Source organism: Panthera uncia (genome assembly GCF_023721935.1).
Source record: "Panthera uncia isolate 11264 chromosome C1 unlocalized genomic scaffold, Puncia_PCG_1.0 HiC_scaffold_4, whole genome shotgun sequence".
Lineage (NCBI taxonomy): Eukaryota > Metazoa > Chordata > Mammalia > Carnivora > Felidae > Panthera > Panthera uncia.
In genome coordinates this window covers 36,754,689-36,772,178 of record NW_026057585.1, presented here as the reverse complement: position 1 = coordinate 36,772,178, position 17,490 = coordinate 36,754,689, and the positions used below count along the sequence as shown (strand labels likewise).

The 17,490-nt window shown below is 35.6% G+C and overlaps 1 long non-coding RNA gene across 1 annotated transcript in view; it reads left to right on the top strand.

Moving 5' to 3' along the window:
* Positions 1–14,994, top strand: part of LOC125912467 (uncharacterized) — a 67,816-nt gene extending 52,822 nt beyond the window's left edge. Inside the window, exon 4 of the long non-coding RNA XR_007454752.1 lies at positions 14,785–14,994. This is a non-coding gene — a long non-coding RNA (uncharacterized LOC125912467). The remainder of the gene's footprint in view (positions 1–14,784) is intronic.
* Positions 14,995–17,490: the final 2,496 nt, after the last annotated feature.

The window sequence follows — 17,490 nt, the reverse complement described above, 5'->3', positions numbered from 1 at the left end:
ATGAAAGCCATTGTATGTTTTTCTATTTACATTTGAATACAAATAAGTACTTCCTTTGTAAATGTGTATTATCTAGACTTTCAATGTCTTTAACTTCCTTAGGATCTTATCGTCTACTTCAAGGTAGTATTAATCCCAGGCATTTCCATTCACGTGAAATAACCATAGAGGTTCATACTTCTCAATGTTTTTATCCCACTTATTGATAAAACATACTGAAATTTTACTTAATTGTTTTCACCATCTCAGATTCCAAAGTTTGAGAGAATAATTTCTCAAACTTATAATTAGCTAGTGTGAAAAAACAAAAAAAAATTATTTATCATGTATATCTTCATCAAAGACTAAGCTTGTAAATGTAATAATCAATAATTATTATTTAGTAAAAAGATAAAGAAAAAGAAAGAATTTAAAACTTCAGTACTACTGAAGCCATCATTCTTCATTAGTGTTACATAACATTATATAACTTTGAAAGTTTATATTCTTTTGAAGAAAGGTATTGTAAAACTTTTTTTACAAATAAGAAAAATAGGGGCACCTGGGTGGCTCAGTTGGTTAAGCATCTGACTTTGGTTCAGGTTATGATCTTGAGGTGAGTGAGCTCAAGCCCTTTGTCAGGCTCTCTGCCGCCAGCGCAGGCTTGCTTTTGATCCTCTGTCCCTCTCTCTCTGCCCCTGACGCTTGTGTGTGCTTTCTCTCTCACACACACACAAAAATAAACATTAAAAAAAAAAAAGAAAAAGAAAGACATAAAAGTAATTAAACTTAAGCATTTCTATGAGAGGCACTGAATGGAATCAATGACCAAAAGTTAGAAAAAAAAAAAAAAAAAAAAAAAAGAAAAGAAAGAAAGAAAAAAAGAATTCAAGGGGCACCCAGGTGGCTCAGTGGGTTAAGTGTCTGACTTCGGCTCAGGTCATGATCTCACAATTTGTGAGTTCAAGCCCTGCATCAGGCTCTGTGCTGACAGCTCAGAGGAGCCTGCTTCAGATTCTGTGTCTCCCTCTCTCTCTCTTTGCCCCTCTCCTGCTCACACACTCTTTCTCTCTCTCTCAAAAATATATAAACACTAAAAAAATATTTTAAAACATTCAAGTTTAGCTTTGATAATTTCTAAATATGTAAAATTGAATAACTTACTTAAAGTCTGTAAATTTTAGTAGTATTTTCTCCCCAATAGTTTTATTATAAAAATGAAATACAACCATATATGTAAAATGCATAATGGGCTCTCTGTTCTCATCACCATTATCACTTCTGCCAACCTTCATATAGGTACTCCTTTCATTTAAGTGTGCTCTTAATAGGTGTAACCTATCCCTTTATAAATGGTTGATTTTGGAGGCTATGATTAGTTTACCAAAATACACAATTAGAAATATTGATATGTAGAATGAATGTAGAAAAATCTCATAGATATAGAAAATGTTAAAAAAAACATGGAAGTGTTTTTTGAAAATGTGGCTCCACTCACACTTTTTCAGTGTTGGAGACTCTGCTAAGCATTGTAACCTATATAGAGCTACAAATCTGTGTGTGTGTGTGTGTGTGTGTGTGTGTGTGTGTGTGTGTAAGTAGAAGGAGGAAGAAAGGAAGGAGATTGGAGAATAAAGAATGATCTCTCTAACCCTCTCTATCTCACCTTTATTCTCCCATGGGAAATTAGGCCAAATAGAGAAAAACAAGCTTAGATAAAAGCCAAAAGGCCAGTGTATTACTAATTAGGTAAATAAACAGTGTGCTATAAAACCTTTTTAATTTGTTACCAGGATCATTTAGAATAGCATGAAATTTGAAATAAGTGCTATTCCCTAGCCTATTAGATAAGATTTCCCCATTAAAATTAGTCATTTAATCCAAAATAAAAAAATATATATAATTTGAGGTGGAAATTGGGTCCCAGGGGTACTTTAGGTTGCTAAATTGGTTAGATAACTTGAAGTGAATGTCACTAAATAGCCACAAGTAAGCCATAAGTGAAAGAATGATCCTTGAACTACTCTGATTACTTGTCAACAGCAGAAGAGGGAGCAGCTTAGACTATAAAGGATGTAACCTTTGCAGATGACTTCCTCATATTGACAAGTAATCTGGACAATTTATTGCTTTTCTTTGAAGGTTCATACATGCAGAGCTGTCGTATAGGTTTAATGAGATACAGACATCTGATATTCAAACCCCTTTTGCTCAGAATTGCCCTTCTATTCTAATTAACTAGGTTTTATGGTATTTTTATTTGTTTTCTAGTCTACTTTTTGGCCTTAATTAAAAGAGACAGTATGATAAAATGGCTATTTCCTTTCTGCAACACATTTGGTTAAACATTTGCAAGTTTAACCCAAGCTTCTGGATAAGAGCATGGCACATGGGTTGGAACATGCATTACGTTCCAGATATCAAAGTTAGCTTTAGTTTGACTTTGTGAGATTCTAAAAGCAGCTGTGCTTTGTTGCACTTGCTTAGATCCCAACAGTGATTTAGTTCTGAGGATTATATATTTGTCTCTTATGTGTCAAAAGTCCTATCCCTTGTGACTTTACAACTCTGTTTTTGTATTTAATGTAAAAGCATGATAGCTTCGCATTGATGATTGTCAGCAGTTGCTATTTATCATCTGTCAAAATTTTTCTCATGGGAAGGCAGAAAATCAAATGGATTATGGCTGTTTTTTTAGTTGCTTCAAGGAATCTTGCATGACACAAGGCAGAGAAAAAAAAAAAGAATGGTAAAATGACTCCTTGACAAGTAACTTAGCATTCAGATAAATCTGTGATTTTATGCACATAACAGAACTGTCATTCACCCTGACAAAATAGCATATTTTAAAGTGTTATGTCAATTTGCTTGTTTGACCTCTAGGTTGCTTTACCACCTGGCCTGGTAGTTACATAGTTTTGCAGTTACTTGTTTCTAGTGAAACAATAAACTAAGCTGGTTTGATGGCACCTCTGAAGAGTGTGAATGGGATCCAGTTATTGGATTATTCTCCTTTCAGATTTTCCATCTGATTGCTGAGATTATCATCAAAATCTGGTGACTTGTCAAAATTGGGGAAGTCAATCTCATTGAAGAGAGATGAGTGGAATTTTAGCAATTCATTTTTATTGAACTAAAATGGGCTAGGGGCGCCTGGGTGGCTCGGTCGGTTGAGCGTCCGACTTCGGCTCAGGTCATGATCTCACAGTCTGTGAGTTTGAGCCCCGCGTCGGGCTCTGTGCTGACAGCTCAGAGCCTGGAGCCTGTTTCAGATTCTGTGTCTCCCTCTCTCTCTGCCCCTCCCCTGTTCATGCTCTGTCTCTCTCTGTCTCAAAAATAAATAAACGTTAAAAAAAATTAAAAAAATAAAATAAAATAAAATAAAATGGGCTGCGTTTGGAGATATAAATGATGACGTTGGAAGTCAGTGATTACATCTGGAGGAAGTCAATGGAATCCGCTACTGGAAATTTTGGAGTAATAAACATGCCACCCTTATAGAGCCATATAAAAATGCTAATTGTGTCTTAGGAATAATCATCTTGGCCAATAGATAGGGAATTTATAGGACTACCAGATTCTCATGAAGTATCTGTTGTTAACTTTGAATTTCACTGTAGATGGTAAATATAGAGGTATGTTCTAACCCAGAGTTTTTCAATCTCAAATAATGATATTTGGGCTGAAAAACTCTATGTGGTCTGTCTTGCGCATTATAAAATGTTTAGCGATAGCCCTGACCTCTTCCCACTACATGTCTTCCCACTAGAACCACTCATTCATCCCTTCTAACAGGGCTTTAAATGAAGTTTTTCTTGTCCTATAATCACAGCCAACACACTAAACAGAAAAAAGACTTCAACTACTCTAATTCTAAGTTCAAGGAATTACCATGAATTAGGCAAACTATTGCTCTGAGGGCTTAAGAGAGGGCAGCTTCAAACTACTACAAACTCCTACCCCCAACAACCACTGCTCAACTAACCAACATTAACAGAAAACAGGGAGAATTTTGTTTTTCTTTTTTTAGGAATTTAGTGTTTATGGGAAAATGCTAGACCTTCTCTTCTAGGAGAAGCAAAGATTGCTTTATCCTCCCTTAAGATAAAGGGAAGTTTTTCAAGAGAATAATTCCTAAATATCGAGTGTGGTAGCATATTGAAATATTGTTCATCTCTTTTCAGGGACCAGAAATCCTTAAGAGAAGGAAAGAGTCACTGAACAAAAATTATTAATGTATTAGAGTTCCAAAAATGTCTTCTTTCTTTATATGCTAAAGAGAGTTCTGGCCTTTGCACTCTTAGTTTGTTGCCCTCTTTCCAAAGAAGATTATGCTCTTGCCAGATGGTTTGCTAGGTTTTTGTAATGCAAAATCAGTATAAGGAGAGGAAAACAGAATTTGGGAAGTAGCAGATTAAGGAGAGAGGGGGAGTAGAGGGACAATATCCAGATGGCATATGTGTCCTCTGTAATGTAGAGATACAGCTTGGAAAGATTTTTCTTCTTAGAAAAATTAACATTAAAAAAGAGACAAAGTGAAAAAAAATGAGAGAAAGAGTGACCGCGTTGAAAGAATTCATCAATAGCTGATTCAAGATCGTTTTTCATGTCCAGAGTTAAATGCCCAATGATGCCTGAATTCAGAAGACTATAAGATATAGCTACTGAATAAATGTAATATGGTCCTAAACGTAGCAGACACATATCACACAGCAACCTCTAAATGGAGAGAAAGTATAGTAGACCTCAGATTTATCAATATAATTTTTTCTTTAAAATTTTTTTTAATGTTTATTTATTTTTGAGAAAGACAGAGACAAGCAGGGGAAGGTCAGAGAAAGAGGGAGACATAGAATCCGGAGCAGGCTCCAGGATCCAAATGGTCAACACAGAGCCTGACACAGGGCCCGAATCCACAAACCATGAGATCATGACCTGAGCGAAAGTCGGACACTTAACTGACTGAGCCACCCAGGTGCCCCTCAATATAATTTTTTCTTAATAGAGAGCAAAATATTAGACAGTTGCTGAAGCATCATCCCTGATAGGATTCTCATCAGTTGGAAAAACAATTTGAACTTGGGGACAAAGCAAGAGCTTTTTTTTTTTTTTTCTAAGAGCTTCTTCCTTAAATGTTGGAGAAAGGAAGGAGGGATAGGGGAAGAGGAGGTCTCCTTGCCTACCTGGCCATATGTAGTCATGGAGTGGTATCCCTTAAATGGATGCAGAATGAATGATCATCAATGAGCATCAAAGGCTGCTGAAGTGTTGGTTTCACCCTGACTCCCTCTGTCATTACATTACAGGCTTCTAAACCCCAAGCTAACCAGACTATCCTATATCCTCTATCTGCTCCATTCACCTGTATATCCCTTCTTGTGGAGCCATGGAAAACCGTGGAGCAAGGGCAAGGTGGGGATTACCTCCATCTTTTTCAAGACACACATTATTTTGATATCTTTAAGTACTGTTGACCTTCCAGCTATAGATATCCCCACACGAAAATTGTACACAGTTTTGATATTCAAAAGTACCCCCAAATCTCAGAAAATACATAAAAGGTGTATTTTTGTTTGTTTTGTTTTTTCTCCTCCATGATAAAGGAGGGAACTGAAAAGGGCAATGTGGCAAAATGTCTATGTTTCCAGAATGCTCTGTCAGAACATAGCAACATATTCCGCTCCACTGAGATGGAATTAAGGGTGTTGCAGCTCAACAAACATGGAGTTGAGGAATGAAACAGTCTCCATGACTCCAGACACACTCTATTTCTAGTCTGTTACTCATTTGCCATCTTTTTCTGTTGGGAACTTGCGTATTGCCTCTTGTGTCTTTCTGCGCTCACCGTGGCTCAGGCCATCACTGTTGATTTTCACAGGCTTGAGAGTAGGGAATTAGTGCCTCAAATGCTCACCTCCAGTAATGATAACATTTCTTGACTATTTACTGTGTGTAGGCTGTTCAAATTTTGTGTGTATGTGTGTGAGCTTTTAGGTATAACAGGCTTATACATAAGTAGATGAAACACGTACAGCTGTAGGAGTTGTTACAAAATGAACATACCCAGGTTACCACTACCCTGACCATGCTCCTTCTCTACCACTAATACATAGCTACTCTCCCCATCCCCAAATATAACCTGTATTCTGACTTCAAATACCATATATTAACTCTGGCTTTCTTAGAACTTTATATCAATGGAATCATACTGTATGCATTCTTTTGTGTCTGGCTTCTTTAACTCAACTTTGTAATTGTAAGCTTAACCCATGTTTGTGAATGTTTGTACACTCTCATTGCTGTATAGCTTATTTAGCCATTATACATTTGTTATTATGATTATTAATATGAGTATTCTTGTACATGCTTATTGGTGATATATTTCTGTCATGTCTATAGGCAGGAGAGAAATACCCATTTATGCTCCCAGTAGCAATTATCTGACAGTTCAGTTGCTCCATATTACTGTCAATACCTCATATTATCTGTCTTTTTAATTTTAGCTATTTGGTGGGTATTTGTATATCTCACTGCAATTTTAATTTGCTTATCCTTTATGATTACTGTTGTTGAGACTGTTCCAAATTTGTGTGTATGCGTATGAACTTTTAAGTATGTTATTTAGTACCCTCTCACATTTTTCTTGTCAGTATAAATATCCTTTTTTGTGAAGTTCAAGACTTTTTCCCAATAGTCAATTGAGATGTCTACATTTCTCATGTTGATTTAAAGGACTGGGAGGAGGGGATGGATATACATGAATACTTTGTTAAAGATATAAATATTTATGCTTCGTGGATATTTTTTATTTCTTTATGGCATCTTTTGTTGAAAGAACAGGTCTTAATTTAAATACCATTAAATTTAAACCTTTTTGTTGTCATTGTTGTTCCTCATACTTAGTGCTTTAATGTCCTTCCCTATCTCAAGGTCATGAAGAAATTTCCAAAAAAAAATTTTTTTTGTTTGTTTTCTTTCTAACTTTTAGCTTCACAATCCATATGGGATTGATTTTTTTTTTGTACAGTAGGAAGTATGGGTTAAGTCGTTTGTTTCCATGTGCAGATCTAATTGATCCACTATTGTTTATTGAAAAGATTATTCTATCTCAACTACACTACATTGTGACATTTTAAAAAATCAAGTGACAGTTTCAGGCAGCAAATCTTTGGATTTTCTTCTGTTCCATCAGACCATTTGTCTGTTCTTACCACATTTTGTTAATTACTACTGTTTTAGAATACATTTTGGTATTTGGTATGTATGTTTATCTTCTTCAAACATGCCTCCAATTTTGGTCTTTTTTAAGCTCACCTTTGCTCTTTTGAGCCCCTATATAAATTTTAAAATCAGTGTGTTGACACAACCCCTCTTCCACCACTAACATACACATATACACTTTAAAAAAATCTGCCAGAATTTTTATTGGAATTGTAATGAATCCATTGGTCAATTTGAGAAAATTTACTTTTTGTTTTAAATGTTCAGTTTTTCAAACCATGAACATATCTATTTCTTCACATTCAAAAATTTTTTTCATTAATATGATCAGTGTTCAAGTGAAGTGTGCTAAAATTTCCCAATATTATTTGGATTTTTCTTTTTCTCCTTTTTTATTGGGAAATTTTATTGGAAAAGATTTCCTATATCTATGTCATTTTATGTGTACAATTTTTTATATTTATTCTTCATTGTGTATGTACATGTATATCATCATGAAATATCTGTCCTTAACTCTAATAATACTTTTGCTTTATAACCTAAATTTGACAAATATTAATAGAGTGTTATTAGATTACTTTTGTAGTTTTATGTTGTATCAGTTTTATTTTTAAGCTTGCTGAGTTATGTTTTTGTGAAGAGGATATAGTTTTGTTCTCTTTGTTTTTAATTCTGCATGACCTTTTTCTTGCAGTTGTAGTTGTTTATATGTAAAGTAGTCATTGATAGAGTTAAGCTTATATCTATGTATGATCTATTTGTTTTCTGTTTTTCTCACCTGTTCTATATTCATTTTTCTCTCTTTACTTAGCTTTAAAAATTAGCTAGATATTTTGTTCTTCAAAAATGTTTTTCCCCGCTACAAGGAAATTTTATTTATTTATTTATTTGTTTGTTTGTTTTAATATATTAAATATAACTTATTGTCAAGTTGGTTTCCATACGACACCCAGTGCTCATCCCAACAGGTGCCCTCCTCAGTGTCTTCAAAAATGTTTTATCCCTATACCATAACCATAGAGATTATAACATTTTCTTTAATTTATTAGAATCCAATATAAATACACTTACAGTGCTTCTCAGATGATGCTACAATCTTCATATACATTAACTTCACTTATCTGTTCCCTTTTATTATATTATTATTTCAATGCATTTTAGTTCTGAATACAGTTAAATCAAACAGAGCATTATTGTTGTTTTGTACAGTCCAAGTTCTTTTATATATACAGCATAGTTACCATTTCCATTTTTCTTTATTACCCTCTTCCTTTCTTTGTTCTGTCTATGGCATGTTCTTCTGCTTGAAGAACAACTATGGGGCTGCCAAGGAAAAATATATCAGTGTTTTTCTCTTATTGTCTGAAGATACTTGTTTTCTCTTACCTTTTGAAGAATATTTTCATTAGGTAAAGAATTTTACCCTGGCTGTTATTTTCTTTCAACATTTTCAAGGTATTCTATTATTTCCTCACTTCCATCATTCTTGTTGGGAAGTTAGCTGTCACTTTTATCATTACTCTCTTGAAGGACGTGTTTTTTTCTTTGCTATTTTAAATATTTTTCTTTGTCTTTGCTTTTTAAAAGTTTTATTATTGTGTCCCTAGGTTTAATTTTATCTGTACTTCCATTGCTTTCATCAGTTCTCATGTATCTCAAAATTTCAGTTCTGTATCTTTAATCTTTTTTGTCCCTATGCATCAGTCTTGAGATTTCCTACTTATGTATCTTGAAGTTAAGTGATCATTTCTTCCACATATAATATGCTATTAAACCCATATACTGAGTTCTCATTTCACAATACTGTATTTGTCAGTTCTATAATTTCTATGCTGAAGTACTTCGCCTTATCATCTATCTTCTTGGACATATTAATTATAGTTTACCTAAATTCTATATAATTAATCTCAAATTACATGTCACCTATGGGTTTCTACTTTGTTTTTTTTTCTCTTGGCCTGATGTATGGAAACTTGATCATTTTTAACTGAATAACAGACGTTTTGTATAAAAAGCTTATCTATCTATCTATCTATCTATCATCTATCTATTATCTCTGTATCCATCCATCCACCCATCCATCCATCCATTCATCCTTCTACCATTCTGCCCCAGGAAGTATATAAGGTATATATACTGTGGCACAGCTAAAGCAAGGGTAGATCAGTACAATTCAATCAAAGTCTGAACTGACAGAGGATTGGGTTAAAATCTTTATAAGCATGAGAGTCTGCCTCTGCTTCATCGTCATCTCCTTCCTAAGATGTAGCCCGCCAGTGTCTCTAACTGAGAGCTCTTCCTATTTTGAATGAAAAAATATTTTTTTTTTCTAGTGTCATATGATAGAAGCTATGCTCAGCTTTTCAGCCGATTTATCTATCCTTGGTTTCTTATATTCTTTCTTAACTGTCTAAAAATTAGCAAATGAGGCATGAAAAAAGTTGGTTCAGGTTGTTAGGCTTACTTTTCTGCTCCTTCTTTCTCTTTGGGGTCTAGACCCCTCAGGTTTTCTGATGCCTTTAAAGTAGAGGTTATTAATGATTATTGTGACATGGACATTTTTGTTTAATCTGATAAAGTCTATGGACAACTTCAAAGAATAATATTATATATGCACAATAATAAAATAACATGGCTATACGAGGCACTAATTATGTTGAGACACTATATGAAATATGTATATTTTGCATTAAACTTCAGTATTTAGTAGCAAGTTTAATAACTACCACAATTTCAAAGTAGGGAATATTATTCAGGATTCCTCAGAGGAAAAAAAAAAATAGGATGTGTACAAATAGAGATTTTTTTTTTTTTTGAGGAACTAACTCATGACTCATGTAAAAGCTGGAAAATCTAAAATCTTCAGGGTATACCAACAGGCTGGAGACCCTGGGAAGAGCCAGTATTTCAGTTTAAACCCAGAGAGCAGTCTGCTGACAGAATTCCTTCTTGCTTAGGGGAGGTCATTCTTTCTTCTGTTAAGGCCACCTGATTGGGTGGGGGCCACCTGCATTATGGAGAGCAATCTGCTCTACTCAAAGTCCACTGATTCCAATGTTAATCTCATCCAAAAACAGCCTCACAGAAACATTGAAAATAACATTTGATTAAGTATATAGGCACCATGGTCCAGTTAAGTTGACATGTAAAATTAAACACCACATAAGATAAGCATAAATCATCTTACTTTTTTATTTATGATCCTTTTTATTAATAAGAAGAGGACTAGGTCAATTATTGGAAAATTGATATGCTATCGTATATCCTAACCTATGACTCCAAACAAGTCAGTCTTCCATTAAGAGTCAAACTATGATCTGGGGATTTCATCCTGCAAATTGGGGAAGTCCAAGCCCCTCTTATTGGATCCCTCAGAAATGCTTTTATGTCCTACACATCTGTCTTGGGGGTCACTTGTCGTCTCTATCAGCCATAATTTTTTCTGAAATTTACATATTTCAGAGCACTTCAGAGTATCATCCTTTTGTTGTTGTCTTTCCCAATTCTTCTTCAGTCCTTATAAAAATTTACTCTGTGATTTTAGACCGATTGTTAAGTTTCTAAAATCTGAAGCATAGTTCAAGCCAGTGTTTAATCAAAATGGTCTGAGCGTGTAGAGTCAACAGAAGTACAGTGAAGACAGGAATTAGACTCCCACTAGAAGTTTTCTAAGGATCAGTGGCCCCAAACCAACCTCTGGATATGGGCCTACTTCTTGGCAGGTTTTTACAAGTAGCAGCCCAACCTAAGTCTCATTGACAAGAATGTCCAAAAGTCTCCATGATTTTGAGTGCAGGCTCCCAATTAACTATTCCAGCCCTAAATGAAGACTTCTTTTTTTCCCCACTTCAACCTATTTATCTGTGACCCAGCACATTGTCTTTGCAGAATTGAAGTGTAGATTCAGACTACACAGAGATGTGTGTCTTTCCTCCAAGTATTTCTTCACATGAAATTTCAGAATGGGAACAATGCCAAGAGATACTAGTGGGACAGTCGTTCCTAAAGGAGAAAACTTGGAAATATCTAGATGTATCATACCCCTGATATGACTAGATAGTTGGTTATATCCTCTGAATGGAATGTATATTCTTCCTGTTAATAATGATGTAGATCTTGCCAAACATTTTTACTAAACAGAATACTTAATACTTAAATCTACAGTATCTGTGTTCTGATTGTAGTGCTACCACACTTTTCACCAAGAACCATGGGTGGATATTTGCCTTACATTTGTGAGACTTAAAAGGCCCTCTTACTGAATTCTCAAAAAAAAAAAAATTGCTCTACAGTTAAATTGATGTCTTCACCATCAGAAGCCAAAATACTGCTAGCAAATTTTAAATGGCCTGTCTCCACGAAAACAAAAATCAAACCAAACAAGCAAACAAAAGTATAAAATCAATCAGTCTAGTTATCTCTTTTCCCCCACTGTATTTGTTAACATTGGGATAAAACAACTCTCCTTCTCTGTGAGCAGAAGTTTGTGGCTGCCTTTTCTCTGTAGCAGCCTTCTGTCAATAAGCCATTTCTTTTTTTCCTTCAGGGTCAGGGCCCCTGTGCTCCTTAGAGTAGGGAAGGGAGATACTTCTTAATCAGTTCACAAAAGGAATACCTCTTAGATGGGGTTCAAAATGAAAACAAAACAAAACAACCCCAAATTGTGGAAAACATGGATTCCATGATACTTCCTATGTAATCCCATTGAATGGCTCCCTTCTATCCTTATCTGACTAGGAGACACAGTCCAGTGCTCCTTAAATAAAAATGTGATTCCCTCATGATAGCACTTAATACATTGATTTGTATCTGTTCATTATTCGTAGTCATTATTAAACTATACCTAGTATAGTACCTAAAACATAGCTGGCCCATACTAAATGGTTTGTGAATAAATGAATGTTCATGGCATATCAAATATCATGTGGATTATTTAGCACTAGCTTTGAAAATGCTTATCTATTACCTGGCTAGAATACAATATCTATATATATTGTCTAGAGAACAAAAAAGGCAATAGAACAAAATAACAAAGTGCATAGCATAGGCAAAATTCCTAGTCAGAGTTGTGAAACTTATTAACCTATGTGTGTAGATATGTATGTACATATACTATCCATGTTCCAGATGTATTTCAGATGGCTTACAAGAGCATATAAAAGCAAGATGATAATTGGGGTGCCTGGATGGCTCAGTCGGTTGAGTGTCCAACTCTTGATTTCAGCTCAGGTCATGATCCCAGAGTTGTGGGATCAAGCCCCATGTTGGGCTCCGCAATGAGTGTGGAGTCTGCTTGAGATTCTCTCTCCCTCCCCCCCCCCATGCTCATTCACGCTCTCTCTCTGTATCTAAAATAAAAGTAAGAAGATAAATAAATAAATAAACAAGATGATAACACATGATTTTCAAATGTGAGAAAAAAATGAGAAATATAAAACAATAGTGCCCGAAGTTCCTAGTAGCTGTGAGATGTCTTGTGAAGGAAAAAAGAGTTGATTTGAACCTTGAAGAAGAGATGTAAATGTTTAGAGTAAAAAGCAGAAGGAAAAGGGCGTGAAAATCTGGGGGTACTCTGTGAAAACTAGACAATGGAGTTAATGTATTTAACATACCGTCAAGAGAAGTTCAAATTTTTTTGTGAAGGTCTCTCTTTAGGAAAAACAAATAAATAAAATTATGAAAACAAAGGTAGGTCAGGCCCTTTGAGGGGCCTGCACAAGCAAGAAGCCTTGAAGTTTAAAGGTCACTATTTTCTAGGTATACCTGTCTGTGCATGTGGGAAAGTGTCCTGTCCCAGTGAGAATTCAGACATTTGGGTAGGAATTGGGAAAAGTGAGACTGGAGAGAAGAGGTGAGATGAAAAGGACTAAAGTCCCCAAATGTTAAATTTAAGTTTGATTCTATAAGCAGTGACAAGTTATTGGATATTTTTCTGCAATATCATAAAATGTGGAAACTGGTGTATTTAAAAGATTCATTAGGGAGAGAGTAGGTTTATGAAAGAATGGAGGCAAGGAGACCATTGCAAGAATATATCTGTAATTCATGAGGTGATAAACATTTTAACAGACTTTATGCCTTATTCCATATTAAGAATTATGTTCTTTATGAAAATTATACTTTTTAACTGGTATTGAAAGTGACAAAATACAGTATTGTGTCTGAAGAAAGAAGTTACATTCAGGGAAGATATGATTTCCATTAAAATAATTTTATTTTATGAGGCTTCGAGAACAATAATTAATGAATGGAACCATTTACAGTTCATAGTCTAATCACCATTATTGGCTAAGTTAGGTAGGCATAGCATTTTCCATTTGCGATTTTTTATACCAAATGTTAAAATTATTAGGAATTTTTCTTTTGTTTTGATTTTGATTGACATGCATATGCTGGAGATGTAAGACCCAAGTCTCTTATCACACTCTCCTCTGTGCTTGGAACTGCTGTAGATTTCACTGAGAGCTTCATGCAGAGATAAGAGTCCCCCAGTCTCAGGGATCTGTAAAAGGAAATTTAGGCATGTTCTCCTGGTTCTTCAATTGGCAAATAAAGCTGAAATTCATTTTTTGGCATCCCAGGAAAACAGTGTCTTTCCTTTCCTTTTCTTTTTTTTAAAAAATATTTATTTATTTTTGAGGGGGGTGCGGGGAAAGGGAGAGAGAACAGAGACAGAGAGAGAGAGAGAATCCCAAGCAAGTTCCACACTGTCAGTGCAGAGTGCGACGCAGGGCTTAAACCCATGAACTATGAGATCATGGCCTGAGCCAAAACCAAGAGTCAGATGCTTAACTGACTGAGCTACCCAGGTGCCCCAACAGTATGTTTTCTAACAAAATGTCAAGATAATTTCTTGAATTAGACAAGATCAAAAATAAAAATATAAGGGATCTGGGAGAAGGAGCTTTCTGATGACTCACAAAAAGTCTTTAGAGCTGTTTCTCTAAAGAAAAATCAGCATACTCAGTTAGACTTTTGTCCAGACTTTTGGACAGAACCTGGAAAAAGACAAATGTTAAACGAAAAAAAAAAATGGAGAGACGCCTTTTAACATGCATATACACCAAGAGCCATCAGCAGGTGATGACATGGTTAGAGAAAAAGGTTGGGAGGAACAGAATATTCATTGATGAAAATACGTCACCCTTCATTCAGGTTACTTGCTTGCAGCAGGACAGTAAGATACCGTGTGCAATTTAGATTGGAATCTTGTTTTAAAAATATATGTGGCCATTAAGAAATTGGGGGGAGGGTAACAGGGGAAGCATCTGGAGGCATTTGAGTATCAACTAGTTACCAGGAATTAAGTGTAATGTTGTTTGTACATCAAATTTCAGTTTGGGCGACTTGTTTGCCACTATGGTTCGTGTTGGTGTGGTGTGTGTGTATATTACTGGCAGTAGTAATAATACTAGGAGCAGCAGCAGCAGCATAGCGGGGAGGGCTAGAGAGAATGAAAGAATCTTTCTAACGGACACCATTAGGATCATGTGCTGTGGCAGAGAGGTTAACAGATAGAAGAGAGAGGGGATGTTGTTCATGCCAAACAAACAAGTACTTACCACACCATCTCCCATTTTACAGCCTCCAGTTTCCGGAGTTTGTTCCTCCCTGTTTTCAGATACCATGCCTCCTACCACTCCGTTTTTCTGGGGTTCCTTCAACTTCTTTCTGGAGCTGCCAGGAAAAAAAAAAAACATGTTCCTTTTGCATACAGAAAAAAATAATAAGCTTTCAGATCATGGCAACTTCGTCTTTCACAACCAAAAAGGATTGTCAAGGTATTTCCTAAATAATTTCAGAAATAAAAATAAAGTTTGAAAAAGTTTCTATCTTGAGTCTCCACCTTTAGTAGCATAAAATAGCAAGCAGAAAGCTTTGACATTTGAGCCTTTCTTTTAAAATGATTTCCTTTACCACATGTTGTCTTGGTGTAAGGGATGGGGAGCATAAAATCTTTTCTTTCTTTGTCTAATAAATATCCTAGGTATTGAGGCTTTTCCTCTCTCTCTCTCTCTATCCGTAGTATCATATCAGTATACTGCTTATAACCTGTGATTCATAAATACTACATGCAGTTCCAGTTTTTGGACTCTACTTAATACTATTATCTTTGGAGAATAGATTTGCTTTTTCATTCATCTCTTGGATTAACCCTTCTATTCTTCTGTTTATTGGTGATATTTCACTTGTCAAGGCCTACGAGTTCTTTTTCAATAAATGCTAAGATCATAAAGGCTTGCACCATGGTGGAGCCATGGGTGTTGTTGTTGGGTGACAAAGATAAAGGTGATAAATATCTTGGTTGGTTCTGAGGGTCTGGGACATAGAATGGTTGTTCCTGCTGTACAAGCCTCTGCTAGCCAAAGTTCTGGATGACATTTGGCTGGATGGCCATGGCATACGTGGGAACATTCTCCTTTCTACACTTTTGAGCATACAATTTAAGTGTATGTATAGCAGGTTATTTCACTGTATATGAGAAAATAATCGGCCCACATATTCATCTGTCAACAGAGAGTTTATTACACCATGAAAATCTGTCTTTCATCCTACCTCATAACATTGCTCTCAGGTAAGTATCACTACCATTATCTACATCGTGGGTGAGGAAGCTAAAGATGGGGAGCGGTGAAACGACACAGGCTCACAAATCACACAGGTAAGAGAGCTAGGCACAACGTCTGGGTTTTCTGCCTCTGGATTTTGTTATTGCATGATGTTAAATTTTATTTGAAATGTTATCTTTATGCTTGCACACGTCTCCTTCGATTATCTTCTCCAGCCCCAATCTCAAGTGGGGTCGCTTGACCCCATTTACTGCACTGGGCAGACGCATAGGAGCAAGACCTTCTTTTCTGTTTTCTGACCACCTTGACCACTGTAAAACTGTCCTGCTCATGAGAGCTCCTGAGAGTTTATGAGAAGCTGCTCCCCGAGCCCCTAGGGAAAATAACCAGGTCAAAATTTTAACTAAAATTTCTTGTTACTCTTCTTTCTTTAACATGAAAGGATTTTTTTTCCTAATGAAATGTGAATATAAGGTAAGTTTTCAAGGTGATAAAAGAACCTTGAGCTACAGAGAAAAATATAACATAAGTATTATAAATTTCTTACTCTTCTGCCACCTTAACCTGTGTTAACCCATCCAAGGGCCCTATCATCCGTGTCATTGCATCATTTTTGTCCATGTTATTCTAGAAACCAGTGTTCTAAACCCATCTCAGAAAAAGAAATCTGGAATTCCTGTAATTGGATTCAAAGGGTTAGAATATCTCCTCTTAGTTCATCATTTGAACTTCCCATTATCTCTGTCCTTTATGAATCAAAACCAATGCTTAGTTTTGAGTTCCAGTGAAGTTCTCTGGGCTGTGATTGGATACACTAAAGAAGCACAAGACTGTAACTGCCCTTAAAAATTTTACAACCTGGGTTGGAAGATAAAATTAGCTTAACTTTCAGAAGGAAAAACCAAGGGAATAACAATAGCCCCATTGTAAGATGGTAAACTATGAAAGTGCCTAGAAGTAAAGAGAAATATGGCAGTAATCAGAGCTTGGGGACTGATGGTGATGAACGAAAAGGAAGAAAGGCTTATGTATAAAGTTTCTTACCTTGAGGATTGGAATTTAGTGGTACCTGAGAAAGGAATGTGAATACAAAGGAGTGGAATCAAGTTCTATATGTGAGAGTTTATAGGTTGAGAAAATGATTACTGCACATTCCCTATGATTCCAGTGGTTGGATTTTCTTTGCAGTTGTGTAGCCTGCAGAAACACTCTTTAGATAGTTTTCCTCAGTTCAAATGTGCCATCTACTCTATTTTTGAAAATGTTTATTCACTTGAGAAGGAGTAAAGTAAACAAATGCTTTCGGATTTTTCTCTCCAAGCTCTCTTAATGACCATCTAATTTGATGGCAGCATCGACTGAAATTGTCAATATCTGTGAAACAGGCAACTTTTACCACCTGTCAAACTACTGTTAGAAAGAAGACTGATAGACATAATTATTCCTCTCTATCTCAGGAAGAAAAGGGGTAAAGTTACATTCAAAGTGTCTTTAGAGAAACCAAATGTATAATCCTAGAAACTGACATTTGAGCATTCAAAAGACAGAACATACTTCTATATATGTCCTTCAAAATTTTTATAAGTCTTCAGAAATATGTTGGTAGCATACTTCAAAAAATGTAGACCATTTTAGTCAATGGACCAAACCTTCACTGATGAACTGAAGAGGTTTTATGCTTCTAGTAATAATACAACACTTTGTACTTCTGATAATCCTT